The following is a 7,818-nucleotide window of genomic DNA, read 5'->3' on the forward strand; positions in this document are numbered from 1 at the left end:
TTATTAACATAATATTATTACTTTTTGTGGTAACTAAGTAATATAACTAAATATGCTACTTACAAATGTAAAAGTAATAGTAATATGTAATGAATTACATGCACCCCAACACTGGTGCTTGATAAATGCAGCACCCAGTACTTGTTAATGTGTCAGTGAAAAGTTTAAAACGTGTGTAATGTTGTTAGCATAATACAGGGATTTCATGCAAAGGAAATTATAGCATGTGAACTACCTGGATATATCAATATGCAGGGAATTTGTAGTTGACCCTAATGGTGCCACATTATAATTATAGATCATTGCTTCACTGTTCACCCCTATTAGTGGTATTCCAGTTCTCAGTACACTGGATATAAAGTAATTCCAATGCCATAATGTATTATATGATATATGCAATTGTACAAAACCATAAAAGGGGGGTAGAGTAAGACAAGCTAGAGGTGTCAGCTGGGATCATGTGGATATTGAGATATTGTATACTATTACTTATCTATTTCTGAGAAATGTTAATGGACTAAGAAATAATATTCATTGACAAGTGCTATCATTCATGTAACTACCTTACCACAAAGTTGTTAACATTCCAACACTTTATTGGTGCAATAATAAAATTTATGACCCATTTCTTCCTGAAACATTCTTTTTTTGCTCATGTGTATTATGTATTTAGCTACTTGAAGAGCCTTAATATTTAACCTTACACAGATATAGTATATCTATACCAACACAGACATTAAAAATGATTGGTATTGGCATCATGGCAGCCATTTCTTGGCCACCTTTGATTTACTAATGTTTTTACCCCAGCCTTTTTGAGGGCTGCACCTTTTTTCACAGCTTGGATGTTTTAGTATAAATTAATTGCTATGTGGATTATGAAGTATGTGGTAGGTTTTGTTGGTAATAAGCATCCTCATATAGCAATATTGATACCGTACACTTGTAAAGCCACAATGAAAATGCAACAGGATTGTATATGATTTGAGTCTTTGGTGCTTTAGTACAAGGTTTGTGTTTTGTGTATGTGTGTTTGTGCATGTGTGTGTGTGTGTGTGTGTGTGCGCGTGTGTGTGTGTGTGCGTGCGTGCGTGCGTGTGTGTGTGCAATGTGCAGAGGCGTAGGCGGGGGGGGGGGGGTTCAGATGGTTCGGACGAACTCCCCCTTCAGAAGCAGATTTTTTAAAATTAAAAATCACACCAAATCTTACAGCCCTGGAGCTCTCCGGTAGCTACTTGCCCACTGGTGCTCCTCTGTACTACTCCTGAGGGTCACATCACATTAATGCTGAACCATTGAAAAGCATATCTATTGCATCACGTGATCAATTGCGCACGTGATGCATGGTTGAAATGGTGCGAGTGAAATGGCACGAGTGAAATGGCGATGGTTGAAATGGTGCGAGTGAAATGGCACGAGTGAAATGGCGAAGGACTGTTCAATGGTCGGTTGAGACATATTACAAGGCAGCAGCTGATAAATTTGAGTGGTCATGTTATACATGTGTCAGGTTAGCACAAACTGTGAATTGTTGATGTATATTTAGACGAATGGTTTGTTTATTTGTTACATGTTGTGGGTATGTGATGTCTCGAACATATTGGAGTACAAGCCAAGTCTGAAGTTGCTGACCATCAACAGGAGGACCGGCCGAGAATAATGTATCTGGAAAGAAGTATTGCCAACTAAGGGACTTGAGTGTGGAGGGCTTCCGTGTGCTAGGAAATTAAAGTTGGCTGTCAGTATGCTGTCTGGAAGTGAACAGCTAGATTTATAGTTTCTATAAGCTGCATAAACAGCAGTGTGTAGGTTTTAGTTAGATGCATAAACAGCACCTTTTAATGTTACTGCCTAAGGGCACATTTTGTGTATGCATCATTTTCGTCCAAACATGGTCTAGGGGAAGCACCCAGGCCTTCCCTGTAAGACATTCCACTATAAATCCAAACCCCCTTCAAAAAAGTCCTGGCTACGCCCCTGATGTGTATGTGTGCACACAGTGTGTGTATGTGTGCGCACAGTGTGTGCGTGTGTGTGTGTCAGAAACCCTCTTTAAAAATCCTAGATCCGCCACTGGCACTGGTATGCTTGTCAAGCTAAAGTGACTCCATGCAAGAGCCCCATGACTGCTCATATAGTCAGGGCCGCCCAGAGAAATTAAGGGGCCCAGGGCAAAGAGTTAAAGTGGGGCCCTTGACCCAAGTTGTAAGGTGAAGACCAAAAAAAAAAAAAAAAAAAAGGTCACAACCTGCTGGCAATGACAATAACTACCCATCACCAACCATATCTCCTTATCTATAAACTTGCTACACTGCTCCTCTGAAGAATACTGTGACTGCTCTATTAGAGTATTTAGATCTGACTGCTCTATTAGAGTATATCGATCTTTTAAACAGGTATTCAGGGGGCCTCCTGGGGCCCCTTTCAGGCTGGGGCCCGGGGCAAAATTCCCCAGTTGTCCCCCCCCCTCCTGTGGGCGGCCCTGCATATAGTCCTTAGTCTTCTCATTGGAGCCATGCATGTACACATACTTCAACTGTCATGTGCCCATCATGTGACATTTTCCTGAGGTTGCAGGTACAACTTCCCTCATCTATATGCAGGCAATGTCAGTTAATTAGAATTCTAGTTTGTAAACTTATAATTATATGCTATCTTGCTATAAATTTTATGGCTTCAAGGGAGTAGCTAACTTTCAATGTTGATGACTTAGCTAGTCAATATACCTAATCTATGACAGTTATATAGCCCATCAATTCACAGGCCATCAATGTGGGTCTCTGGTGGGATAGATAACAAAACATTTTTGACTGCTCTATTAGAGTATTTTACTACAGGTGACTGTTCTATTAGAGTGTTTCGATCATTTTAGCGGAAGAATCCAACAATGCTGCAAAGCATTGTGCTGTAAAATCCAACCTTTATATTGGTATGATGACCTTTATCAGGTATTTTCCGCTGGTTGTTTCCGTTCCCGTCCCGTTCCCGTTTTCCTAGAATTCTACTTACCCGTATTATTGCAGGGTGGTTAAATTTCTAAAATGAGTGGCACCATAGCTCCAACGTGGTAGTCTACAATTAATCAACAAGTACACAAAATAATTTGGAATTTTCAACTAAAGTAGGGACCATGGCACATTGATAAAAAGTACTGAAACAAGCTGGAGTAGTGCACGATATTAAATCACAGTAAACAATGAAAAGTGAAGTACCCACTATGCTTCATTATCAGCTATGTTCAACCCGTTACACAGCAGTACAAATCAAAAACTGTTTGAAAAGCACCTCTGCAAGCAAAGTAGCCACTGACTGTGAAAAATATGGACGATTTCCATTACAAAGAAAAGCCATCACAAGGGACCTGCCAAATCGACACCTTTCACAGTTTCACTGTCAGCTAAGATGTATGGGACACAAAGGAGGACATTGGTAAGTCCATGAAGAATGCATTGTATGTACTGCGGTATGCCAAAAGGCATGTAACCGGCTGAAGCAATGTTGAATAGTGAAAAAATCAAGCCCGTAACCGTAGCCATTATTGAGTTATGCTTGTCTGAATGAATCAGTCAGTTAAATTGCCAGTCAGTCAGTCACTAGAAAATTCCTTTTAATATATTTTTTAAAAATCATAGCAAACTTTTTGAAAGCGCTTTGAGTCAAAGTGAAGGCTTGTTTGGACTTAGTTTTAGACAACCAATACTACTTCATCGTTGTCAGGGAAAGTGAGGCTGGTTTTTGGGTGATGTTTTTTGATTGGCTACGCCCAAACCGTTGTGGTCCTTTCTATACAGTACGATATGTATGATAAAAGATAAAACTGGGTAGAAAATTATTCACAGAATTTGCTTATACATAAAGAGACAAAGAAATAGGTATACAAGAAGTATTTACTATACTCATGACAATCTTCACATGTTACTTTGTATCTTAGCACTTTTATTATGTGTCACTATAAACTCTTCTATGTACATATATAATTTAATTTTAATTTGTATTTACAGTAAGTCTAAAGGAATATGCCTAAGAAATGAGTTGGGATTTGCAGAAGTTACTTCATCACTTTATCAGAAGCCTGATATCACCCTCAAGCGCTATTTCCACTCAAAAACGACTATTGGCCGCTGCATCTCCACAGTGCTCTTTGGAAATTTCAAGGAAGGAAATAAATCAGAAGTATATTTGCCAGCCAACAACTGCAAAACAATTCAATGAATCATTGATGTTATTTATCGAGGATGTTGTGAGATTGATGATCTTGATGACATCATTTCTTTAATGGAAGTTGCTGAACGTTACCAAATCAGTAAAGTACCATTTCTTCACATGTGTGGTAAAGCCATCCTATCACAATCGGATTCCTCTAATTACCTTACCTTGTTACCAAAGTATGTTAGTGTGATGAGTGAGGAAAGTCACAAGAATGCAGCTGATAAGGTCATGAGCTACATTAACAATGATTTTGTATCTAAGTTTGATGAAACCAAAGATCTTCCAGGGGAGGTGTTATTGCTTCTATTAAATCGTAATGACCTTGCAAGCCATGAAATAGACGTCTTTAATTTTCTGGGAAAATGGTATGATTACCAGAAGGACAACACCCAAAATGTGTTTCAGCTTGCATTGAAACTCTTCCAGTGTGTCAGATACTCAGTGATCATTCCTCAGCTGTTGTCTTCTGTGGTGGCAAGATGTCCCCAAGTTGATAAGGATTTGAGCCTTTGAATATCTGTATTCTAGTTGCAGTCCAATTGGAGAAGCTGACCAGTCTTTGAGATATTGTTTAAGGAAGCCAGCTTATCCTTTGAGGGTAGAATGGCATGCGCAGCAAAGTGTTACAGTCCAGTCTAAGAAATTAGACCAATGTAAGGTCACAATTTTTTATAGAAAATTACAGGATGACAGTTCTGTCATTAAATCAGTCTTGCTAAGAGATGGAATATATTCCTGTAGAATTTCATCCTTTACAATGTACCACGAGTCAGACTATATTCCAAACCTTTCCATTGCAATTAAAAATACTGATGACATATGTTTATGTAAAAATATGCTGGCAAATAATAATTTAATTTCTGTGTACATTCACAAAAATTTTGGCTTTATAAAATGTATTGAAGAGAGTAACAAGAACAGTTATAGAAGTAATGTAATTGAAAAAGTTAGGTCAACGAATAGTGTTGATGGCAGAAATCCTTTCAGCATATGTATCTATTTTGATGGACTACAGCCAACTCTACCAGTCCCGACAATGTTCAGGAATATGCCAAAGAAAGAACCTTACATTAAATTTGACATGGAGCATGTGCATTAGCAATTATAGCTGCATACAGAATATAAGCACACTTTGTAAAGGCTAGTTTATAAATGTAGCTGTGCTTTACATAGATACAGACATTTTTCCATATAATATTATAGTGTATATATAATAATGTACATACTTTCTTTGTGATTTTCATACACATGGCAGTGACTATATTAATTTTGTAATGGACCATTTTAATACTGACGGTGTATGACTGTACTTTACAACTTTGTTGTCTCTGCAAAACGTACAAACAAGACTCACCCATCCCACTTTTAAAGTAATTGTGTAGTACTGTCTAGTTTGTAATTAATATGCAAGCTACTGGCAGTCCCTGCCCTTACCAGTTGTCGGCCACCCCAATCTCTGCATGCATGTCTGTAATCAGATAAATATGTAATGTACCATATAGCACAGGTCTATTGTCTGTATGAAATGCCATAATGTTGATTGCATATTTGCATTATTTACGTAAGTGGTAATAGTATTATATCAAAATATATTATTGAATCATTCCCAGCCCATATTACCAACTCAATTGAATAATAGCTGAACAAATAAAAGTCTTGATGCTGTGACTTATTGGAATCACTTCCCCACTCTACTGCATGATCATAAATTGCTGACCAGTTGCAGGTTGTGAATTAATTCTCCAGAAACTTGATATGCACCAAAGGAGCCACAACAACTATAGTGTACTGTACTCCTCTACATATATTTTATTTTATTATTATTGGACAGACAGAATCACTGATATGTCCAGGGGACCAGCCCGGAGTAAGTCACAAAATCGATAGTTACAGCAATAAATCATGTAATTTAACTAAAAACTGTCCAACAGAGGGAGATTCGATTGTTTCAACAGGTAAGTTATTCCAATCATTTATTGTTCTGGAAAAAAAAGTGAATTTGGTTCTTACTGGAGTAGTGGTGAAATGAAGTGGATGTTAGTGGTGTGGTGGAAAAATATGGAGGAATCTTCAAGGCTGAATGATACAGAGTTATAGAACAATTTTAGTCTTGAAATCATAATTATGTTGATGTGATAAGGTGGGAAACTGAAGATCTTCAACCATAGATGTAACACTACTGTTCCAATCATAGTTGGATGTTACCCATCGAGCACCTTGTCTTTGTACCATTTCTTTAGAACAACTAGAGTTCTGAGCATGTGGGTCCCATACTGATGATGCATATTCTAGGGTAGGGCAGACCATGATAATAAAAGCCATACGTTCGATATTCATTGTACAACTGTTAACATTCCGTTAACATTCTACAACCTAAATTAAAAGCATACTGACTTCTTGTCAACTGAAGGTTTATCATAACTACCATATATCGTCATACAAGGACTTGTGAGAAGGTTACATATACATACATGGAGTCAGAATCATTTTGATTACAATTGTTATACTGTAGGTTGTTTAGCATGTGGACTTTAACTTCAAACTCCGGTACCTTATATGTGTTTATTTATGTTTGCCTCTTAAAAATGTTTGCTTGCAAATTTGAATCAAAGCTTACTAGCACAACTTACAAGGAGTAGGAGTATGCAAATCCTACAGGAAACTTTAGGTCCATAACATAAATTTTGTTGTTCACCAGCTGGTACCCTGTCCCACATCTGCATTACAAACACTATTAAAATAAATTATGTGTTGCTTGATGACACTTCAACTAATTTGTGTACTGACTGTATCCATGTAATTGATTACAAATCAAAGCAAATTAAACTGCATGCCACACTGCACTCACTGACTTTAGCATGTCATATTCCTTTCTAAGTTAGGAATTTTTACCTAAGTCAACCAACCTTCGTATGTTATTCAGCACTGAAAATTTCACTCTCCTCTAAAAGATAGCAGTAAGTATGAAGTTATCTTAAATATCTTTATTAATTCTTACCAATTACAAATCAACACAAAAGTTATGGAAGCAACGAGTAACAGATTACAGCACTGTACAAAAATGTCAGAATGTTTATTAATTTTAGGTCAATTAATTAATTAATGACATTGTTCAAATATATAATCAGTTAGCTATATACATCATTATGTTGCTAGCCACTTTATATCATCTCTTCCCTAAATTTGAAATCCATTAGCAACATAGAATGTAGGTACATGTGGTACACTTTGTAAAGACTAGCTGGTTTATAAATATAGGCCAAGTTTGTGCAATTAATGAAAGGTTCTTCATCCATTTAAATACTCAGCAGGCTAGGGGCTTCCCAAAAGAGCGGTAGAGCGGTTCTGCCTTTACTCAGAATTCTTTTGATGTGGTAAAAAGAATGCATATAATTAACAAATTGACTTTGATGTTAGCAGCAATATGATAGTTTTACAGCTCTACTTTATTTTTCTGGGGAAAGCTCTGCTCAGGTAAATAATTTGAAGGCCTAGCTGGTATAGTTTGCTAATATGGATGCATGTCTTAAAAGGTTTTCTTCCATCAACTCTTTGTTGGTCTTTTGCATTATTAGCTATCTTTTGAATCTTCAATGCACTTGTTTAAAA

Source organism: Dysidea avara, chromosome 11 (genome assembly GCF_963678975.1).
Source record: "Dysidea avara chromosome 11, odDysAvar1.4, whole genome shotgun sequence".
Classification (NCBI taxonomy): Eukaryota; Metazoa; Porifera; class Demospongiae; order Dictyoceratida; family Dysideidae; genus Dysidea; species Dysidea avara.